The sequence below is a fragment of the Dendrobates tinctorius genome, unplaced genomic scaffold (assembly GCF_039654945.1).
Source record: "Dendrobates tinctorius isolate UK_male_01 unplaced genomic scaffold, ASM3965494v1 ptg000581l, whole genome shotgun sequence".
NCBI classification, from domain to species: Eukaryota; Metazoa; Chordata; class Amphibia; order Anura; family Dendrobatidae; genus Dendrobates; species Dendrobates tinctorius.
In genome coordinates, this window is record NW_027362239.1 from 1,367 (window position 1) to 26,442 (window position 25,076).

The window sequence follows — 25,076 nt, forward strand, 5'->3', positions numbered from 1 at the left end:
AAGTTTAATTACCATGAGAAAGTACTACAATAAAACACTGGTTATGCAAAAGGTGCCCATCTCCCCTGGATAAAGCCAAGTGCGAAACGCGCGTTGGGGTCATTGCTGCTAACAGGTATAGCTGTCTTTCGAGAGCCCGTAAAAAACAGGGCTCATCCCACTGAACGCCCGCACTCGATTCCCACGGGTAGAACACCACTCAGACAACACAGGGTGCGGGGAACACACATTGGTAAGACTATTGGTTCACCAACAGAAAAAAACAGAGGTGCAATGACTGTGGTCGCAGCGATGAAGGCCACGAGCAGGCATGGGGGTACAGATGCCTGCTTCTGCTGGATCTCCGTCATCACTGAAGACGCAGATCCAGATGACATGCATGGTGTTGCAGAGACCCGTCGGGCCCCTGCACTGCGATACATGCTGCACTGCAACACATGTAGTGGCTGTGAGCTGACGTCAGAGGTGCAGCCACAGGGAGCGGCGCATGACAATGGCGCACACTCCGATGTCAGCTGCCGGGCTGTACGGTGGATACAAAAGACACTGGGCGACATGGGAGCAGAGGAAGGGTGAGAAGAATGTTTTTGTTTTTAATTATGCATTAGGGGCAGAACAGGGACACATACACTAGGATTGGGGACCATGTAAACCAGGATGGGGACATATATACCAGGAAGTGGGCTTATATACCAGGATGGAGACCATGTGGACCATACATACCAGGATGGGGACCATATATATGCCAGGATGGAGACCATTTGGACCATATATACCAGCATTGGGACATATACTGTATACCAGGATGCGGACATATTCACCAGGATGATGGGCATATATAACAGGATGGGGGACATTTTACTACATAATGAAAGGGGCAATTCATAAGTCATTATAGAATTTAGAACACTACAGTGGCCCATACATCTGACCAATGTGTGTCTGTGTGTGGGGGGGGGGGGGCAGGTCCAAATTTGGCACTGGGGCCCATCGGACTCCAGTTACTCTACTGCAAAAACATACATTCTCAGCAAGTACACAAGGTGGTACAAGTGGCAGAATTTCACCTTTCTGCTGTGCCTTCTTGACTTCCAGGAACAACTATCTCTGCCAGCAGCTCCCTGCTTTTGGTGGGCTCCCACTGAGAGGATAATGTATTAGATGTGACTTGCAGTCCCATGTTACTCCATAGATAATACAGTGATACTTTTGTGAGTACTGATAGCAGTGATGGCTCCTCTGGATCACACTGCTTCTGGTTCTGCATGTGCTGCTGTTTTGGGCTGGTGGGAGGAGTAAGGCCGGTTTCACATTTGTGTCTCAGGGCGCAGCGACGGCCTGCGCACGGCCGCCACTAAGCCCCGCCCCCTGCCACACCTCTGCCGGTAGCTCCGCCTACGGGCGCATGACGCTGCATGCGTCCCCTATCTTTATCACTAAGGACGCAGGCCGTGTGCAGTATGCATTTGGCGGCGCCTGCATCCTTTTGACGGTGCGCTGAGCGCAACCAAATTGCAACAGGTTGCGTTTGGCGCTGGTCGGCGCACCGTCAAAAGGAAGCAGGCGCAGCCAAAATGCATACTGCGCACGGCCTGCGTCCTCAGGGATAAAGATAGGGGACGCATGATGCATGCAGCGTCATGCGCCCGTAGGCAGAGCTACCGGCGGAGGCACGGCAGGGGGCGGGGCTTAGCGGCGGCCGTGCGCAGGCCGTTGCTGCGCCCTGAGACGCAAATGTGAAACCGGCCTAAGGCAGAATCAGTGAGAGGTAAGAGCAGACTATATCTATTGCTGATAATGACAGACTGCTACAAACACAGATCTTCATCAATTTTTGCAGTTTTGCACTAGGTCAACTGTAAATCACAAGTTAGTCACATATCATGTGAACATTCTCACCTTGCACATCAAAAATCATAGATCTTAAACTTTGTGATGCTGCAATTGGCAATTTTCCGTGTGGGCAATTTTCAGGGAACCCATTATACTATGGGAAGTCAATTGTACTACATGGATGACTGGCGGTGTATTATACTATATGGAGGACTGAGCAGTGTATTTTAATATATGGAGGAGTGTATTATATTATATGGAGGACTGAGGGGAGGGCTATGAGGAGTATATTATACTATATGGAGGACTATGGGGAGTGTATTATAATATATGGAGGACTATGGGGCACATTATATTATATGGAGCACTATGGGGTGTAAACTTTAGATGTGCTGCTGATAACATGATACTGTATGGGGACAGATTGATCCATTAGTGATTGTTCTGTCCCCATCATTCTTTCTCAGACGGTGGAAAGAGGCAGGGAAACAAGCGTTGAACGACTTCAGTATTGTCGATCGCACTCATTTAGCGTCCTGAACTCAGCGCATGTAACTACAATCGAAATGCTTCTGTGTGTTGTGCAATACGCTAGCATTTGGGGCCCCATTTTTGCCTCCTATATAAGATACACACACCACACTCTTATATGGCCTAATATGTCATATGAGGCCTGTATATCGACCGTACAGACCGCATTATCATCCTCCTGTATGCCGTACATAGGCAGAGAGTGCAGTCTGTACAGTATCTAAGAGGGCGACAGTCTGTATGTCATATGCGAGGCCAATATGCCGTACATACCACAATAGCGGCATCCTATATACTGTACATACCACACTCAACCTCTTGTAGAAAGTATCTGTTACAGGAGGCTGAGAGTGCGGTCTGTACGATATATAGGAGGCTGAGAGTGCGGTCTGTACGATATAGGAGGCTGAGAGTGCGGTCTGTATGATATATAGGAGGCTGAGAGTGCTGTCTGTATGATATATAGAAGGCTGAGAGTGCAGTCTGTACGATATATAGGAGGCTGAGAGTGCGGTCTGTACGATATATAGGAGGCTGAGAGTGCGGTCTGTACGATATATAGGAGGCTTAGAGTGCGGTCTGTACGATATATAGGAGGCTGAGAGTGCGGTCTGTATGATATATAGGAGGCTGAGAGTGCGGTCTGTATGATATATAGGAGGCTGAGAGTGCGGTCTGTACGATATATAGGAGGCTGAGAGTGCGGTCTGTATGATATATAGGAGGCTGAGAGTGCGGTCTGTATGATATATAGGAGGCTGAGAGTGCGGTCTGTACGATATATAGGAGGCTTAGAGTGCGGTCTGTACGATATATAGGAGGCTGAGAGTGCGGTCTGTACGATATATAGGAGGCTGAGAGTGCGGTCTGTATGATATATAGGAGGCTGAGAGTGCGGTCTGTACGATATATAGGAGGCTTAGAGTGCGGTCTGTACGATATATAGGAGGCTGAGAGTGCGGTCTGTACGATATATAGGAGGCTGAGAGTGCGGTCTGTACGATATATAGGAGGCTGAGAGTGCGGTCTACACGATATATAGGAGGCTGAGAGTGCGGTCTGTACGATATATAGGAGGCTGAGAGTGCAGTCTGTACGATATACAGGAGGCTGAGAGTGCGGTCTGTACGATATATAGGAGGCTGAGAGTGCGGTCTGTACGATATATAGGAGGCTGAGAGTGCGGTCTGTATGATATATAGGATGCTGAGAGTGCGGTCTGTACGATATATAGGAGGCTGAGAGTGCGGTCTGTACGATATATAGGAGGCTGAGAGTGCGGTCTACACGATATATAGGAGGCTGAGAGTGCGGTCTGTACGATATATAGGAGGCTGAGAGTGCGGTCTGTACGATATATAGGAGGCTGAGAGTGCGGTCTGTACGATATACAGGAGGCTGAGAGTGCGGTCTGTATGATATATAGGAGGCTGAGAGTGCGGTCTGTACGATATATAGGAGGCTGAGAGTGCGGTCTGTACGATATATAGGAGGCTGAGAGTGCAGTCTGTACGATATACAGGAGGCTGAGAGTGCGGTCTGTACGATATATAGGAGGCTGAGAGTGCGGTCTGTACGATATATAGGAGGCTGAGAGTGCGGTCTGTATGATATATAGGATGCTGAGAGTGCGGTCTGTACGATATATAGGAGGCTGAGAGTGCGGTCTGTACGATATATAGGAGGCTGAGAGTGCGGTCTGTACGATATATAGGAGGCTGAGAGTGCGGTCTGTACGATATATAGGAGGCTGAGAGTGCGGTCTGTATGATATATAGGAGGCTGAGAGTGCGGTCTGTATGATATATAGGAGGCTGAGAGTGCGGTCTGTACGATATATAGGAGGCTGAGAGTGCGGTCTCTACGATATATAGGAGGCTGAGAGTGCAGTCTGTACGATATATAGGAGGCTGAGAGTGCGGTCTGTATGATATATAGGAGGCTGAGAGTGCAGTCTGTACGATATATAGGAGGCTGAGAGTGCGGTCTGTACGATATATAGGAGGCTGAGAGTGCGGTCTGTACGATATATAGGAGGCTGAGAGTGCGGTCTGTATGATATATAGGAGGCTGAGAGTGCTGTCTGTACGATATATAGGAGGCTGAGAGTGCGGTCTGTGCGATATATAGGAGGCTGAGAGTGCGGTCTGTACGATATATGGGAGGCTGAGAGAGCGGTCTACACGATATACATGTTGCTCTGAGGTCTAATCTTCTGCTGCCTGACCCTTTAGACCGTGTTCTGACTCTCCGTCTGTCTTGTCCTTTGATCCGCTATCTTTTGTTATTGACCCTGGACTGTGACCTGACTTACACCTTTGTCTTTTTCAGTATTGACCCCGGAATGTCTGACTCTTCTGCCTCACGGCCTGTCTATGAGTAGTGACTAGCGTCACAGACATCAATCGGACTCGCGGATGTGACATATACAGGCTTGGCCCATAGGGGAATCCCACGGAGGTCCCCTGTGCAGACACGGGCCCCCAACCTCCCTACATGGGTAATTCTTGGCATAATTTACATGATTTACTCCGTAGAGAAAAAAAACAGCATCTCATCATTCATTAACCAAACTACCTAGTTTATTATTATATAGAGATATAGGTACATTTTTGAATGACGGTAGTGTATTTTTTGTATGCAGATGAAAATGGGCCCCCACAGCCATTGTTACTGGTCGGAAGTTGGCACCTCAGTCCGACACTGCATACGTATGTACAGATGGCAAACGCTGCATTATACCCTATGAGGGGACTGCATTATACTCTATGAGTAGGCAGCATTTTACTCTGAGGGGGCTACATTATATTATATAAGGGGACTGCATTATATCCTATTAGTGGGCTGCATTATACCCTGAGGGGGGCTATATTATACCCTATGAGAGGGCTGCATTATTCCCTATGAGGAGTCTACATTATATTCTATGGGAGGGTGCATTATGCTGTATTGAGAGGGCTACATTATACCCTATGAGGGGGTTGCATTATACCCTAAGAGGGGGCTGCATTATATTCTACGGGGGGCTGCATTATGTCCTATGAGGGGGCTACATTATATTCTACAGGAGGGCTGCATTATACCCTATGATGGGGCTGCATGATATTCTGTGAGGGGGGGCTACATTATATTCTATGAGCTGGCTGCATTATACTATACTAGCTGAAGAGCCCGGCGCTGCCAGGGCATAGTATCTAACTGTGGTTAGTTATAGCAAATTATAATTATCCTCCATCCCATAGTCGAGTGCCTATATATCCATCACACATCCTTCATCTCATAGTCCCATGCCCATATACCCATCATACATATCCGCCATCCCATAGTCACGTGTCCATATACCCGTCATGCATATCCTCCATCCCATAGTCCTGTGCCCATATACCCATCATGCACATCCTCCATCTCATAGTCCCGTGCCCATATACCCGTTATAACGTCCGTCTGCAAGTCTGGGCTGCAGAAAGACAGCACCCCGATACAGGGATCTGGATTTACAGCAGAGCCCAGGAGTCGAGAGTCCAGGCCAAGGTCACAAAACAGGAGAATAGCAGAAGTACCGAATCAGCAGGCAGAAGAGAGGTCAGGGATCCAAGCCAAGGTCAGCGTCAGTAGTCGGGAGAAAGGTAACGGTACAAAAACGGTAGGCAATAGAATAGTCAGAAATCCAGGCTGAGGTAAGAGTAAACTATAGTAAATCACAAAGTAGCACGCAGGGGAACCAAGAATATATCCGGCGGCTTGCAAGCCCAGTCCCAAGGTATTTGAGGGATCAGGTCATCCCTCACAGGCTCCCGGGCTGATGTCATCAGAACCGTCCCAGGACCAGACCTGATGATGATGCACCAACCCCTTCATGACTGACAGAGGAGCAGAGTCTGCGTCCACTAGACGCCTGCGCAGAAGCCCTTTCACTGTTGCCGCCATGACTCGGGCGCGAGCCTCGGCGCCTCCCAGTGGCCGAGGCAGGAACAGCAGGCCCCGAGTTTGACGGCGATGTGTCAGTCCGGCGCCTCCTGGTGGCCGAGGCCTGGACAGCAGGCCCGAGGGTGGCGTGACAGTCCATCGCCTCCTAGTGGCTGAGGGCGGGTCAGCAGGCCCCGAATCTGAAGGCGACGTGACAGTACCCCCCTCAAAACCCGGTTTGTCAGGGTGAAGAAGATGAATTCTCCTAATTAATGCCTTGGCATGGACGTTCCCCGCAGGGACCCAGGACCTTTCCTCCGGGCCGTAGCCCTTCCAGTCTACAAGATACTGTACTGAGCCCCTCACAAGATGGGAGTCAAGGACACCCTGGACTTCATACTCCAAGGTTCCCCCGACCGAAACAGGAGGAGGAAGATGGGACTGGACAGGGTGAACTGGGGAGCGATACAGCTTGAGGAGAGACTTGTGGAACACGTTAGGCAATTTGAATGACTGCGGAAGTTTTAAACGGATGGCTACCGGGTTAACCACCTCTATAATTTCGTATGGGCCGATAAACCTGGGACCGAGTTTGGCAGACGGTACTTTAAGCTTGATGTTCTTAGTAGAGAGCCAAACCTTGTCTCCAACTCCCAGGTGTGGCCCCTTAGATCGTCGTCTGTTTGCAGCCGAAGCCTGTCTAACCTGAGCCCCTTTCAAACTCAAATTTACCTCTGACCAAATTGTTTTCAGACGATGTATATTTTTCTCTACCCCGGGGAACTCCACCATCCTGGCCGAGAATGACCCAAAGCACGGATGCAGTCCATGGTTACAGAAAAAGGGGGTAGTCTTAATGGAGTCTTGGTATCGATTATTGAGAGCAAACTCAGCCAATGGCAGATGTTCCACTCAATCGGACTGATGTCCTAACACATAACAGCGGAGGTATTGCTCCAGAGCCTGGTTAGTACGTTCAGTTTGACCATTGGTTTCGGGGTGGTAGGCCGAGGAGAAGGATAACTCCACACCAATGCGTTTACAGAACGCCCTCCACAATTTTGAGACGAACTGGGTACCCCTGTCGGACACAATATTTGCCAGAACACCGTGAAGACGTACAATATGCTGAATGAACAATCTATTGAAAGTTTCGGAGTTAGGTAACCCAGACAGGGGAACAAAATGACACTGTTTGCTGAACCTGTCTACCACCACCCAGATACACGTTTCCCCATCTGAGGGTGGCAGGTCTGTAATGAAGTCCATGGAGATGTGGGTCCATGGACTCTCAGGGGTGGGCAAGGACTGAAGCCAGCCGGCAGGGCGATTATGGGGGGACTTGGCGCGGGCACAGACTTCACACACTGAAACATATTCCTTACAGTCCTTGACCACCAAAAGTTCCTAGTTACCAGCCTGGTGGTATTATTGAGACCAGGATGGCCTACCAGAACAGAGTCATGTGATTCTTTAAGAACTTGCAGATGAAAGGTAGCCGGAACGAACAATTTTTTGGGGGGTGTAGTGTCAGGAGCTTGTTCTGGAGACCTACGGATCTCCTCCAGAAGGTCCAAGGACACTGCCGACACAACGATCCCATTGGCCAATATCGGAACTGGTTCACAGTTCTCGGTCTGTGTGGGACAAAAACTGCGAGAGAGGGCATCGGCCCTCACATTTTTAGTACCAGGGCGAAAGGTGATTAAAAAAAAAAAATCAAACCTAGAAAAAAAAACAAGGCCCACCTGGCCTGCCTGGGATTTAGTCTTTTAGCTGACTCCAGGTAGGTTAGGTTTTTGTGGTCTGTAATGACAGTGACCTTGTGTTTGGCACCTTCGAGGAAGTGGCGCCATTCCTCGAAGGCCCATTTAATTGCCAATAATTCCCGATACCATAGTTTTTCTCCGTGGCAGAGAATTTGCGGGGAAGAAAAAAAAGCACACGGGCGAAGCTGAGTGAGGGATGCAGTGCCTTGCGATAGCACTGCTCCCACTCCGACTTCGGAGGCATCCACTTCTACAATAAATGGGCGGTCTAAGTCAGGTTGAACCAAAACCGGGTTGGCCACAAAGCACTCCTTTAGTGTAGAAAATGGCTGAATTGCCTCAGGATTCCAATTGGCCACGTCCGCCCCTTTCCGGGTAAGATCCGTGAGTGGCTTGGCAATCTCTGAGAAACCCCTGATAAACTTGCGGTAGTAATTAGCAAATCCCAAAAATCGCTGCAGCGCTTTCAGCAATTTGGGTTGCACCCAAGCCTTAATAGGTTGGATCTTGGCAGGATCCATGCGGAACCCTCTGCCTGAGACCATGTACCCTAAAAACTGTACCTCTTCAGCCAAAAAAAAAAAAAAACAAACACATTTCTCCAGTTTAGCAAACAGTTTTCTCGCAGTCTCTGCAGTACCGAACGGACGTATTGAGCGTGTGTCACAGGGTTAGCAGAGTAAATCAAGATGTCATCCAAATACACAACGACATACCCCACAAATGTCTCTGAAAATATCATTGACAAAGTGCTGAAACACTGCAGGTGCGTTACTGAGTCCGAACGGCGTTACAAGGTACTCAAAGTGACCAAGAGGTGTATTAAATGCTGTTTTCCACTCATCCCTGTCCCTTATGCGGACTAGATTGTATGCCCCCCGGAGGTCAAATTTAGTAAACCAACGGGCTCCCATTAGCTGATTAAAAAGATCAGGGATGAGTGGAAGCGGATACTGGTTCTTTATAGTGATTGCATTTATTTCCCTGTAGTCAATGCAGGGTCTGAGACCACCATCTTTCTTCTCTACAAAGAAAAATCCAGCCCCAACTGGCGAAATAGATGGTCTAATAAACCCTTTTTTTAAGCTGTCTGTTACATAGTCGTTGATGGCCTGACGCTCTGGACCAGAGAGATTGAATATTCTCCCTTTTGGAAGACGGGCATTCGGAATCAGATCTATAGGACAATCATACTCTCTGTGGGGGGGTAGCTTCTCAGACTAACAGAAAAGACATCTTCATAGCCCCTGAGCGCAAACGGTATGAAGGGGGTTTTAAGTTTAACTTGATTTACTGCTACTGATATGCATTTATCCTGACACTGCGAACTCCAGCGCACCACATCTCCCAGGTGCCAGTCGATGACAGGATTGTGCTGGCGTAACCAAGGCATTCCCAAAATAACTGCAGAGGATAAATTATCCATCACAAAAAAGATATAAGCTCGGTATTGTATGCTCCTACAGACATAGCAATCTTGGTAGTAACAAATTTAACCCCCTCCTGAATAATGGACATGCCATTAATAGCCGTGGTTTTAATTGGGACATTAAGTTTTAGTAATGGAACACCAAGATTTTTAGCAGCCAAAGAGTCTATAAAATTCCCTTCAGACCCACTATCCACATAGGCCTTTAAACACAGAGATTTCTGACCAAAATACAGAGAAACAGGTAATAAAATTTTAGCCGCATCTGCGGGCAGTACCTGAGCCTCTGGGCAACCATAGCAGGAGCTGCCCAGAGGCTGATGTTACTGGGATATGGATCTCTGACGTTCAGGCTGAGTTCACACGTGGCGTTTTTTTCGCGTTTCCGCGGCGGTTTTAACTGCGCGATTTTGCCGCGAAAACGCGAAAAATAAGCATCCCATGCATTCCTATGGGATTCCGCAATGCTGTGCTAATGCTGCGGTTTTTACCGCGGCGGAATCGCTTCGCGGTAAAAACCGCAGCATGCTCATTAATTTGCGGAATAGCGGCGATCCCGCACCCATAGGAATGCATTGTTCCACTTACTTCCCGCATGTGGCTGTGCACACCATGCGGAAAGTAAGCAGAACAATTGCGGATGATACCCACGGTCCGGAGGAGAGGAGACTTTGGGTACCATATCCCTGTAAAAAATAGAATTTAAAAATAAAAAATATTGTATTCTCACCCTCCGACGTCCTGCGCAGCCTTCCCGCTTCTCTTCACGCTCTCGTTCCCAGTAATCCTTTGCGAAAATGCCCGCGATGGCATCCGTTCTCGCGGGATCGCGAAGTCTCGCGGTCATTCGCGCGACGTCATCGCAAATTACCGCGAGACGTCGCGATCCCGCGAGAACTGACGTCATAGCGGGCATTTTCGCAAAGGATTACTGGGAACGCCTGTGCGGGACTTCGGAAGGTAAGAATAACACCGTTTTTTATTTTATTTTACATTCTATCTTTTACTACTGATGCTGCATAGGCGGCCTCAGTAGTAAAAAGTTGGTCACACTTGTCAAACACTATGTTTGACGAGTGTGGCCAACCTGTCAATCAGTTCTCCAAGCGATGCTACAGATCGCTTGGAAAACGCTAGCATTTTGCAAGCCAAATACGCTTGCAAAATGCTAGTTTTTCCGCGGGAATTTAAAATGCAATTTTCCCGCGGACTGGAATTCCGGAATTCTCGCGGTAATTTCCGCGAGAGTTCCGGTACGTGTGCACATAGCCTCAGCGTTGTCCCTGGAGTCTCTTGACTGCAGCATGCTTGAGCAGGAAGGTGAAAATGAACTTCCAGGCTGTGCACTGAGGCTAGTAACAGGTGTTTTAGGCTAAATCAACTCAGGCAGAAGAAGAGGAAAAAAAAAAAGTTCAGGGAAACTGCTTTTATATATGTTGGGTATATATACAAAAAGCAGTTTTATTTTGGCCAGATATAATATAACGTCCATCTGCAAGTCTGGGCTGCAGAAAGACAGCACCCCGATACCCTTTACCCCTATACAGGGATCTGGATTTACAGCAGAGCCCAGGAGGCGCTGTCAAAATAAGGGCAGTGCGCCAGAGCAGAACGGTCGCCAATACAAAAGCAGGAAGTAGCCAAAAACGTGGTCAGTACCAGGCAAGCAGTGGAGGTACAGAAACGGCAGGCAGAGGCAGATTCGAGAGTCCAGGCCAAGGTCACAAAACAGGAGAATAGCAGAAGTACCGAATCAGCAGGCAGAAGAGAGGTCAGGGATCCAAGCCAAGGTCAGAGTCAGTAGTCGGGAGAACGGTAACGGTACAAAAACGGTAGGCAATAGAATAGTCAGAAATCCAGACTGAGGTCAGAGTAAACTATAGTAAATCACAAAGTAGCACGCAGGGGAACCAAGAATATATCCAGCAGCTTGCAAGCCCAGTCCCAAGGTATTTGAGGGATCAGGTCATCCCTCACAAGCTCCCGGGCTGATGTCATCAGGACCGCCCCCAGGACCAGACCTGATGATGATGCACCAACCCCTTCATGACTGACAGAGGAGCGGAGTCTGCGTTCACTAGACGCCTGCGCAGAAGCCCTTTCACTGTTGCCGCCATTACTCGGGTGCGAGCCACGGCGCCTCCCAGTGGACGAGGCAGAAACAGCAGGCCCCGAGTTCGACGGCGATGTGTCAGTCTGGCGCCTCCTGGTGGCCGACGCCTGGACAGCAGGCCCCGAGCCCGAGGGCGGCGTGACAGTCCGTCGCCTCCTAGTGGCTGATGGCGGAACAGCAGGCCCCGAGTCTGACGGCGACGTGACACCCGTCATACATATCCTCCATCCCATAGTCCAGTGCCCATATACCCATCACACATCCTCCATCCCATAGTCAACCATTATGACATCATAGTGAGCGGCGGGGCTTGCAACCTATGATGACATCAGCGTCGCCATGGCAACCATTGTGACATCATAATGAGGGGTGGGGCTTGATACACACACTCTTTTTCCCCCATTATGCAGATGGGGCAAAATTGTTTGGTGAATTGGAATGCGCGGGGTTAAAATTTCACCTCACAACATAGCTTAGGACGCTCTCGGGGTCCAGATGTGTGACTGTGCCATACATACACACACTTGAGCTTTATATATTAGATAAGGTCTTCATATTCTAAGAGGGGGCTACATTATATTCTATGATGGGGCTGCATTATATTCTATGAGCTGGCTGCATTATACTATATAAGGGCTTCATAATATTCTAAGAGGGGGCTACTGTGGCGCCCCTGAGGCTCAGTCGCTACAGAGGTACTGTACCTTCTCCTAAGGTGTAGTGACCCACCAACTAGGTAAGTTGGGAACTCCTTTCCACACTCCAACACTCGCATGCCACACAACTGAGTAGTTCTGCACAACCACATTGAGCTGTCTCTCTCCTCCTAGACATTAGGAGTGCCTTGGTGGTTCCCTGCATGGAACACTGGATGTGCTGGGAGGTGGGTGGAGTTGAGATCCATATAAAAGGTTTGGAAGGTTTAAAATTACAGTGCAGTCTGAAGGTTCAGTCTGGCGGGAGGTCAGGCGAGAGAAGGACTGTCAGTCAGGAGAGTCTGAGGACGGGTCCGGGAAGAAGGAGATCCCTAGAAGAGGGAGAGAAGGAGTGCTTCAGCTGCCTCAGTGATCTGAGCCAGCTTGCACGGGAAAGGAACAAGAAGGAGAAAAACGTAGAACTGCAACCTAAGCTTCCATAAGAGAGAGAAAGAACAATGTGGAACGAAGGAGTAGGAGAACAGAGAGGAGTTGTGGGTTGGAAGAGGAACCCTGCCTATAGGTTCTCAGCGCAAGGCCGGGGCCCGGTCCCCGAGGTTGTATGGGCACTTATGGTTCTGCAGCAGACACCGGTGGAGTAGTTGGCTGTAAATGCACTACTCCCATCTAAGACTTGGGGCACAACAGCAACTGAATAGAGAGCCAGGACTCCAGAGAAGGGAGTTCCCGAGAGAGGCTACAGCTGTCTGCCATACAAGTAGAGTTGTTAGGAACATATGACAGGAGGAACTCCAGAGTACCACGGTACTGGAGCTCTTCACACCTTAAGGTGCAATAGAGGAGTCGTTCAGGAGAGGTACATGTTGGCGGAGTGTTGGAGAGGAGAATCCTGACTTGCCCAGGAGGCCGATTGAGTCTCTGCCCCGGAGGACACGGCCCGGAGGCAGGCCCCAGTATGTGCCACGGACTGTGAGTAAAGCTTTGGAACTGCAAGCCCTGGTGTCTTCCATTCATTTGTGCGCTAACACCGTCAGCACCGCTACATCTGGGTACCAACATTCCTCACACCGCCTGTGCCTATTCTCATCTATTGCCATTACACTGCCCTGGGGTTACAGCTTCACCTGTTGGGAGCTACACCATCTATGCTGCAACACACCATCAGCCCCCGAGGATCTGCACGCAGCGCTGGCTTAACATCTTGCTTGCCAAACACCACAGGTGTACCGAGTACCCCACAGCCCTGGGAGGGCGACCCACTACATTATATTCTATGAGGAGGCTACATTATATTCCATGAGATGGGCTACCCCAACCCCTGCTATATCATTAAGACGTTTACTACCTTATATTATTATTTACACCACAAATTGTGGTCTTGTATTTATTTTTATGTATCTACATAGTGGGCACCTAGTGGGCCCAAGGAGTTCTAGTCTGACGTTGCGCTCATGCATCTTCCCCATGCTGTTCTCATTCCTTTTGAGCACTTTTTCCATCTATTTCAGCAATTTTAATGCCCCCCAAGACCTGCTGGGAAGGTCCGCCAGAAAAATGCTAGAGTTTCCTTTTGACTTCAGTTATACTCGTTACTAGAGACGAACACTCGAGCATTATGGAAAGCTTCTTACGAGTAAGAGCAGCCAATAATTTCAGGGCTCGCTCATCACTAATTATATGATAAAATGAATGGTGTTGCTGAAAACTACTATACAAGGCATCAGCATACTGAGATTTCTTGGACTTGTAAGTTGCGTTCTTTGTGCAGTGAAAAAACAGTGTAAAAAATAAACCAAATACTCATTGTGGGAACTTAAAGTGAAGTCTGCAATGATTACGTTTCTGCAATGATTAAGGATGATTTGGCTGCTGTGGTAGATCGTCTCACTCGGCTGCACGTAGAGGTGGACACAGGAACGCTGTTTCTTAAATCTTCAACTATTTTATTGAAGGTACTGCATAAACCAGTGCAGCGTTAGCAAAACAAACAGCTTTTCTGGCCTAACGGGAAACCAAAAACATAACGTATGGCACAGTCTGTGTTGCTGAGGGGATCTGCCCGCTCAGGAATAAATAACAAAAAAAATTCAGCTTTCCTTATCGTGAAAGCACAGCTTGGGGCTTGCACCTCCAGGTACGCTCAACACTGAGCAGAATGCTGTGTATTTATCCTCTGGACTCCACACACTTTACAGATGGTCACTCACCCTGGCCCTAAACATGGCTGATTAACCCCTCTCAGCACTTTGGGTGCTGGAGCGTTTATTTAGGTTCATGTCACTGAAGCTAACGACCGCAGTGATACATATCTCCCCTCCAGGACTTTGCCAGTGACTTTGTCACACCATTTTAAACATGTTGTTTTGTTTTCATATCTTCGAGGATTTAAGACTGCACAAACAGGTCATCAGCCAATATCTATATATGTGCAGATATTAAGTGCTGCTGAGTGCAGTGGGCAAAACTTAGATTAGTGAGATGACTTAAAAGTTCTGCCGAAAAAGATCTGTTTTTAGTGCACACTCAAATCCATAGACAGTGGGAATGAACCCGACTGTCTGGAGTAGTGCACTCCTGAGAGCTGGTGCAGCACAGAAAAAGTCATGGACGTGTGAGTGGGAGGTCCTGATTATGGAGGATGCTAGTGTAATACCACGGTCGCCGGGGGGTAGCCTCATCAGCCGCTCCAGTACTCACTGTGCTGGAGGCTGCTTCATCCCAGGTACAATGCTCCCTCCTAGGGACCAAAAGATTGGAGGCAGAGGCCGGGATAAACTTTAACAGCTCAACTTTATTTTCTTCAGGGCACAGGACATCCCAAACGCCATCAGGACTCTTTCTTTATGTGATACCAACAGTACATCTTCCTCTACAGCAGCACATCACTTCTTCAGACTCACTTGGGTGGACCACACAATGAACAAGGAACACGGTGAATGCGGCTCTTCGTCTTCTCTCCTGGCAACCGACTACAGACCACGAAGGTAACCGTCTACTACATTGTGTTTCACCCCTTTACAGCACTGGTGATTCTATCCGTGCAGCTCCCAGACTCCGGCTGTCGTCTCCACAGGGACTCCTCTATTGTTCTCCCTGGCTCAAGAGCTCCCAGACACAAGCTGACTTCTTCCACAGACTGGCTTCAATTCACATCAGCTTCCAGCCCCTAGCTGACGGCTCCAGTGGCTCTCCCCACTGGCTGCTGCTGTAGGCACAATTCTCCACTTCTCTGCTCTGGTATTCTGCCTCCACTTTAGTACCAGAGGCTACCCCTGGCTACACTGGCTCCAAGCAGGAAATCTGTCTCCTCAAGTACCAGCTAACTATTCCTCTCATCTTAACCCACTAGTGTCCTCCAGAGTTGCCCCAACCTAAGTGTGCTCAGTGCCCCCATCTAGTGTCCCTATACCCAAACTACACCTCTCTCTACATATCTAACTAATGTCATGTGGCCGCAAACACATATGTACATATCACATATACTGCACACAAACACGTCAAGGATAACAAGATAAAACAATGACGTCAATATTTACAGGGCTAGTCCCTGTCACCTTCTTACACTAGTCTTAGCTCAATGGACTGTAGACATGGTAGTAGACTGACAAATGAGAGGAGTTGTAGCACAGTGCAGCACTGTGGAGAGCATTGTGGGAGAGTGCAATGACTGGTACTGAGTGGAGACATCGGTGTAGCTGCTGGACAGAAATATGAGCCTGACTGCTGCATTCAGGATAATGACAAATGCATTTAGTGACAAGAAGAGCAATTAGTGACTTACAGTTAGTTGTGACTTCAAGATGAAATGGAATCCGAGCAACAGTAACGGCTTTTAGTTATTTTTATTAATAACGAGTGACTGCGCGCCATTCGGGCGCGCGCTGGGATTACGAACCACACAATGGGGTGTAACCACGCATCAGACTGACCGAACATTGGGGTGTAACCATGCATCAGACTGGCGTATGTGCAGTCTAACAGCAAACATAAATACCTGGTGTACCTCTCCTGCCACTCCTACTTTGTGTATGAAAAAGCTCTGACGTTAATACTGTTCAGGTAGAGCTATTCAATGGCGCTATCCATGAAGAAAGTGCACGGGTAGAGCTATCCCATAGCGCTATTCCTAAAGGAAAGGAGCTGGTAGAGCTATCCGATAGCGCTATCCCTCACTGTTCCTGAGCGTAAGCTATTTCACATGGTTGAGCGCACTTGGGATCTGCCCCCAAGGCCCTGCCCATGCCCAATGTTTGGTCCGTAGACCGCGGCTAGGAGTTAGTCCCGCTTTTGTGTACAAAATTTTTGGTCTTTTACAATTATTAAAAATCTTAATAAAAGACTTGTTTGTACACACAGTTGTACAGATCTGCTGTACTTCAGGGTGCTAGATGTGGAGGTTTACTGTGTTTCAGGGCAGCAGCAACAACCTGCAAATACTTGAGCAGCCCTGGCTAATCCACGCCGGCAGGATGATAAGATCCGGCGGAGGCGGGAACCTATGAGAAGAGAAGTAAATATAATGTAAGTGACAGGACTCCATATAACATATTACTGTGCGGTCAATGTGGCCGGACGTCAGAGGAATCTTATCACACAGAGGTCAGAGATCATCGTCAGCCATCATACATGTGACAATTCCATCAATGACAGATGTCATCTTACCCACATGAATTATTCTCACTGACTGACACCACACAACATAGAGCTGATTCTCACACTTACGTCGTCTCTTTCCCTTCTTTTCTTCATTTTTTGAGTTTTGTTGCTCCATACTCAGATCTTTTTCCTCCTGAGCTGGAAATTCTGGTCAGAAAGTAAAAACAACTCAGTAACAATATATTCTTATAGGATTTGCTTTGTATCTATACTGTAAGTAAAGGGACTCGATGTTACATGATACTATTGTGCGGTCACAGTGGCCCGACATCAGCGGAATCTTATACAGAGGTCAGGGATCATTGTCAGCCATCATACATGTCCCATCACTGACAGATAACATCTGCTCCTCATGAATTATTCTCACTGCCTGACATCATATAACATGGAGCTGGTTATCACACTTACCTTGTCTCTTTTCAGAATTTTCTTCATTTTTTGAGTTGTCTTGGTCTATACTCAAATATATCGAAGAATTACTTTCCTCGTCAGCAGGAATATCTGATCAGAAAGTAAGAAAAACCTCTTAATAATAATATATTCTTATAGGATCTGCTTTGTATCTATACTGTAAGTAAAGTGACGACTTATTACATGCTACGACTGTGCGGTCACAGTGGCCGGACGGCAGAGGAATCTTATACAGAGGTCAGGGATCATTGTCAGCCATCATACATATCCCATCACTGACAGATAACATCTGCTCCACATGAATTATTCTCACTGCCTGACATCACATAACATGGAGCTGATCCTCACTCCTACCTTGTCTCTTTTCCTCCATTTCTAGCTCTATACTGAAATATATTGATTTTATTTCCTCGTCCGTTTCATTTTCTATTCAGAAAGTAAAAAAAAAACCTCTTAGTATCAGAATATTCATTTAGGATCTGCTTTGTATCTGCTTATAACATTAGTGTGCAAAATAAAAATTGTCAGGTGCCAAGGTTTTTTGTAATAGATTTATGGTATTTCGAGGGTGTTGAATTAAAAAAAATCTCACGGCATTACATAACTTACTCCCAATACCTATACAGCGCATAAAATAACACAACTATGACACATTGACTTAGTAGCTAAAAATTGGCCACCAAAGAATTTTGTAACTTATTATAATCAAAAACTTGAACCAATCCCCGCAGCTTGGCCAAAAGGCTCAAGGCCGTTTATCCGAATGACTGAATGACTAACCGTAATGCCATGAGAGACTGAATGGCGGGGCAGCACTTCTGCTAGGAAACTGCCAGAGGTCAGACAGGGACCCGTGCCGCTACCCTCTTTTATCCCACTCTCCTTTATGTACTAATACATACACCAATCAGGGACCATTCACAGGAAAGGAAACCTATCCTTCCCCCTGCTACGGTTCCCTGAATGGCCCGGTATGCTAGCCAACCACCTGCAAAGCACTTGTGAGTATGTACCATGGAAAAAACAGAGGGAAAGATTTTTTCCCACCATGTAACCCTTTCAGGACAGGGATATATAGCAAATAGGGTAATGCCGTGTGTTCCCCTCCTGAAGGTCCTTTGATCACCATTACTTTTGCTGAATTGGTTGTAGTTTTTGAGGTAATTGTCACAAGTGTGTCACGTCCTCCTGAGATATCGGGGGTTAGAAGATCACTACGTATTGTGAATCACAAATCTTCCATTTAACCTGTGTGTTCGTGTCCCATATTAAATGGATTTTGTTTCATCCATGAAAATAATGATTTCTCCCAATGCGACTTGTTTGTGATAACCAATGCAATAGCTTTTGGTGTTTGGGTCAGTCTTTTGACTATAACAGCATCTCAGGTAATGAAATAGCCTATATAATTATTTTGTATTTCAATTTGTAGGCTTACAGTGCCATAAAAGCGACTTTTTGAGGCCAGAATTCTATTGTGATTAATTAACTATTAAATTTTTCAGAAACTAGAGGGAATCTGCCAAAACCAAAGTAATATTTTTAATCAGCACCATAAACTTAATATAAAACCGTTCAGACATTGTTGGCATCAAAATCACTGTTTACCAGTGCAATGTAAGTAATGGGACGCCTTATTACATGATACCACTTTGCGCGAACGGCAGAGGAATCTTATCATATAGAAGTCAGCGATCATTGTCAGCCATCATACATGTGACAATCCCATCACTGACAGATAACATCTGCTCCACATGAATGATCTGGTAATCTTGGAAAACTCTACAAAATTAATGAAATCTATGGGCAACATAATTGGGATCCCTGAAACATGGATAACATAGGATACAAATAACTGAAAAACCATGTGGAAATATTGGAGACTTGAAGTCAACATTCTCATGTTTTTTTTCCTGTAGACATGTACATACCTGACAATGGGGACGAGGGTGGCAAACTGGTAATAGCATCGTCGCTAATAGATACAGGAAAAGATTCTTTCTGCCTGTTTGGAAGAAGAAAAACATGTAAATCACAAGTAAATGCAGTATAAAAGGGGTTGTCTTACTATATAAACACCAACTATAAGGCCCATTAGGACATATGAGGGTCATAGTGTGGAAAATAGAGCAAAAAGGAAAAAACTACAAAGAATGGCTGGCATGTAGTAGTACATCTCTCCTACAGTGTGGGCAGCACTAAAAGTGCATGACTGGCTGCAATTATGGGTTGTTATCATCAGCAGTTTCTGAAGCCAAGAGAACAATGACTGCTAATCATGGGGCAATGGATGCTGTATTTGATAGTATGGTGTTTATGGCCTATATTTGGGGTTGTGCACATATATCAGCCTGGAGATCCAAGTAATGACCCTATAATCTACTCACATTTCTGAGATGTCTGTGTTGGATTCTGGGGTACACTCTGGAGGAGACTTGGGATCCTCCTTGTTCATCCTACTGGTGGCGTTGGTACAGAGCTAAATGCAGACAACAAGAAGATATTAAATACTTTTTTTTTTACTTTTAGAGGTTTTTTTACTTTTTTATCTATTCTCATACTTACTTTAGAAAGCCATTCAGAAGAAGATGTAAAATTTGGGTAGTTATAGCTCTCATTGTCTTCCTCATCTGAGACCAGATGTTCGTCATCTACAAGACATAGGTAATGAAATACTTTTAAAGGCTGTCAATAAAACAGTAACCATTTATCTGTAATAGTAATGACAACCAATTGTCTCAAACTATGGTAGACGAGACAAACAGCTGCTTAGTCTAGATGACATCTCCTTCTACTTACTGATAGAGAAGCTTGTGCCCACATTTTTTTAAATCAGATAATTTTTTATTAAACATAAGAGCATTGAAAACAAATATCACTTGTCACAAAACAACGTTCATTTTACAATGTTTTCCTCCAGTAACTTACCACTCCCCCTCACGCTCAAGTAGACCATTCCAGAAACAAACAGATCCCATATTGTCAGATATTGGTTCAGTTCACCATAAATTTAACACAACATTCCTGTACACTGGTGTACCATTAATGAAATCTGTCCAACCACGGCTGCCATATTTTGTGAAAAAGTTCCAGTTTATTTCTCTTGGTGTATATACTTTTTCCAGTTGTATTATATCGTCCATTTGAGCCATAAATTCACATCTGGACGGAGGCTCCTCTCTGATCCAATATTTAGCAATCAATTTCCTTGCAATAAATAATATTCTTGCAATTACATTTTTGGTCATACTGTCAGTTACTAACTCCTCCACATACCCCAGTATACATATAAGCGGGTCCCTAGGGACTGCACACCCATACACAACTCCAATACAGTTCAGCACAACAATCCAAAAGGCTGACAGTCTGGGACAGTGCCAGAGCATATGCAGTATACCTGCCTGAGATTGTGAGCACCTCGGGCAGTCAGAGTTCGACTTCAACCCAGTCTTGAATAACCCATCAGGGTTTTATAGATCTTATGGATCACGTGCAATTGTGACAGTCTCCCAGGTTCACTCATAGATATCTTAGGTACGTACACCAGAATAGATTCCCAACTAGCTCCCATTTCCTTTTAGCTTTAATAGGGTGATCTCCCAAGAACGTGTGTAAAAGGTCCCTATACACTTCCAATATTGCCCCCTTGTTTCACTATTTTTAAGTATAAAATCTAATCACTATGGTCCCTCCTCTATACTGAGACTGAAACGCATGTTGAACCCATCTATACTGATATAGAATTAACCCTGAGAACTGAAATTCCTCTCGTAGCACTTTGAATGACTTAAGTTTCCTCCAGTAAATTAAATGATCTATCAAACTAATGGCTACCTCTTTCCACTCCTCAAATCCCTTCATATGTCTGAACTCCTGGAAATAACTGTTACCCCAGATAGGCGAGAACCTAGTAAATCCAGTGGCCCCCCTAATCTGTTTGGTTTTCTGCAATACCTTATGGATGTCAGGAATCCCGCACTGCACTTGCTCACTGGGCCAGTGCTTGTGTCCTGAGTACAAAAACAGTGCTCAAAGATACCTGTGGAGCAGGGCAGCAGCGGTGACGATGCGTGCTTCAGAGTATCAGGACCTGAAGCATGTGACTGCTGGGGGCATGACCTAAGCTCCACAGTGCTAGGAGCTGCAGGGAAACTCCTAGAAAGGTAACTACAGGACAATGTTACCAAGGGGCATAGACAGAGACAGAAACCAGATGAAGCCGGGGTCAAAGAACAAGATAGCAATACAGTACCAAAGGGTTAGACAGAATGGATAATCAGGAATTAGCAATAGATCAGAAAACCAGAACGGGCAATAGACGGTACAATAGGGGAAAACTGTAACGGAGTAACGATAGCCAAGCCAGGAGATCAGAACCAGAAAAGACAATAGTACCAAAACGAGAGACGGAGTACAGAGTGAGGGGACGGACCAGGTCATACACGGGAAGCAAACAAGCAACGCAGAATACACGCACACCAGGGGTCAGACACACCAGAACAACAGTATAGCTGACAGAGAACCCTGGTAAAGAGTGAGTATAAATACCCCTCCCAGATCCAGAAAGAGGCCACATACACTTAACCCTGTGAGTGCAGGGCAAGAACCCTGTTCAAACCATGACAATGGATAATCATAAGGTTAATAGTCTGGTACCGAAATCACAATTTTTTTTGAAAATTCCCGCCTCCAGACCCATACTTAACACCAATGTCTTAATTAGGTGCCTCAAACATCCAGGTATCTGACCCATCCCTAACACCTCCCCCCATCCTTTAAGGTGCTGGCATTGTGCAGATAGAAAATATATCCAGGGATTGGGTAATGCAAGCCCCCCTTCTTCCTTCGGCCTCTGCAATATTTTCTGTTTGAGTCTCGGACTCTTCCCACCCCACACCAGATCACCAAATAATTATTTTATCCTATGAAACTTGCACATTGGAAGCCAGACCGGGGAATTATGTAACGCATACAATAACTGAGGCATAACAATCATCTTGAGGAGGTTTACTCTGCCCACCACCGATAGATGTAGATTATTCCACACTGAGACTTTGGTATTCGTATTCTTTGCAGTAACGGACTCAAGTTGAGTTCCTCAAACCTCGTCAATGGAAGCACTATATGGATCCCCAAGTACTTAAATTGCTGAACTACCTTTAATTTAGTACCTGCCTCCACCTCCCCAGTACAATTGTCATCTCCATCAATCGGCAAAAAACACGACTTATCCCAGTTAATCTTCAATCCCGAAATAAGACCAAAACCTTCAATTAATATCATTACCCTTCTTAGGGACTCCCTGGAATCTGCCAAGAAAAGCTGCAAATCGTCGCCATACAGAGCGATCTTCTGCGCCCACGTTTGACGCAAGCTGAGGCTTCTGACTTAGAAGGTTGTTAAAGTCTAAGTCTATCAGGAATGGATGACCCTTGATCTCAAATGCTCCTGCTGGAAAAGACAAAAGAAAAGTGTTGCGGATATTGTCAGAGACTGTTCCATATCTGAACTGTTTAACTTAATCTAAACTAATGAAATTTACATGAAGGAAAATTACTGAAAGTCATATGAAGAATTAGAAATGGATGAGCTGATAGAGAAGTGCTGATTCTCATGGACATATGCGATATGTTCTATGTGTAATAAGCAAATTGTTACCTGTCCCAAGTCTTCGTTCAGGATTTTTTCTGAGCAGTTCTGTGATGAGGCACTGAGCATCAAAGGGAGGAACGGGATTACAATCCCAACGTATGTCTCCTGTTATATAGAAAATTACAGAAAATAAAACATCTTTATTGGACTGTAAGATAAAGCAAAGGAAATAAGTAAAACAATGTAACTAATCAAAGCAAATGATCGGATTATTCCACTTACCATTGACAATATTATTAAAAATCTCTGTTTGGGATTTCCCATAAAATGGTACACGTCCCACAAGAAATTTATGTAGTATGATCCCCATAGACCACCAGTCCACAGGTCTTCCATAGTATTTTTTCAGGATGACCTCTGGGGCCATATAACATGGGGTGCCCAAGACCTGGAAAGCAACAGAAGAAGGAGATGAGATTGATGATACCATTATTATGACAAGTTCTCACATAAAAACACAATTACAGAAGATAAAATATCAGTGGAAAAGTTCTCTAGAAATGAAGAATGCAGAGAAGAAACAACAGTGTGATGAGATTAGTAAGAACAAGCCTCGTTTCTGTAAGTGATGCCGACCTCATGGTCCCGGAACTCTCTGCTGATGTCCTTTGCTAATCGCTTGTAGATGTTGGTTTTTGGTGTCATGACACCAACTTTTGAAACCCCAAAATCTGTAACTTTAATATGTCCGGCAGATGTTATCAGGAGGCTGTGAAAGAAAAGATGGTTTTAACCTTACAGACTATGTGATAAATGATAACTTCCATTATTATACTTCAGGGGGCACTTACTTCTCTGGCTTCAGGTCTCTGTGCACCACCCCATAGCTGTGCAAGTATTCCACAGCAACAACCGCTTCTGCAAAGTACAAGCGGGCCAAGGGGACAGGTAAATGACCCATGGTGTTTAATAGGGTCCGACAGTCTCCACCTGTAGAAAAAAGGAAATATGACCGGTGAGGGGTTTATAAAGCAGACCACCATGATGTGTAATGAGAATTGAGCACAGATATTTGGCAGGAAAGACTGTATACAGTTATAATGAATAGTGCACATAATATTAGACTAAAGTAGTGGTGAAGTGTGCTCCATGTAACTAATAACATAAAGTGATATCACATCTTGTCTACAGCTGAGGAAACTGGAGATACTGGCTTGCTCAGTGTGGACATACAGGGGAGATCACACAGACAGTGGCGAACATAAAAATCACAGGGCCCCATAGAAAAAGTTCTAATTAGGCCCCTAAAAATAATATCTTTCGAATCCCCTTCGTGTTCTCACCAGCAATACACTTTTTATGGCCATTTCAAAGTATGATGGCCTCAAGCATGCCCCCAACCACAAACGCGGAGTATGGTATCCCCACAGTGAATCCTCCTGCCTACCGTATCACCCCACATATACAGTGTCAGTATGATGCCCCCACTTAGTATAGTGGCGCCCACAGTGCCTATACTCAGTATAACGTCCCACACAGACACACAATATAATGGTCCCCACATGTCTCCTCTCAGTATGATGGCCCCTCACACATAAATTTGAACCCTAACACAAAATGAGGACACCCATATAGAATAAAGACCCCACAGAGCACACCACTCAGTATGAAGTCCGCACCCAGTATAGGAGCATTCACAGCCGGCAAATCAGTATCGTGGCATTAGCAGGCTCCCATAGCCTCTCACACAGTACTATGTCCCCCACAGCCACCCAATCAATATTATCACCCCTACAAATGCTGACATTAAAAAAGCACTATTCACCTCACCCCATTCCCACGGCACGCTGCTCTGGTCAGTACAGTGTGAGTACTGAGACTCCACACTACAGGCGGGATGCTGTGACTACTCTGCACCTCCAGTGTACGGAGTCTCAGACCACAGTCTCACAACCACGGGCTGAATGGTGGATCGGGGGACTTTTGGCTTCCTGAGGCACCATTCTGTTCATCAGTATTCTCATTCTGAGGATGCGGCTGCTCTGAAATTGTGATGATAGGAGGAGTGATGTGGCCCAATGCCAAGTGGCGCCAAGCCTCCTCTGACTCATGGGCCCCATAGTTCCCCTGCACACTGAGCAATGGATTTCCGTGCAGCTAGGTAATATATAACCTATAGG

General features: G+C 46.2%; 1 long non-coding RNA gene across 2 annotated transcripts in view; it reads left to right on the plus strand.

The window, feature by feature from the left end:
* The first annotated feature begins 508 nt into the window (after positions 1–508).
* Positions 509–25,076, plus strand: part of LOC141078573 (uncharacterized) — a 95,640-nt gene continuing 71,072 nt past the window's right edge. Inside the window, exons 1-4 of one of the 2 annotated variants that reach the window (XR_012227964.1) lie at positions 509–572; positions 15,042–15,221; positions 16,650–16,758; positions 17,317–17,405. This is a non-coding gene — a long non-coding RNA (uncharacterized lncRNA). Of the gene's footprint in view, positions 573–4,741; positions 4,865–15,041; positions 15,222–16,649; positions 16,759–17,316; positions 17,406–25,076 lie in introns of those variants that run through there. The other variant, XR_012227965.1, reaches the window with a different exon arrangement.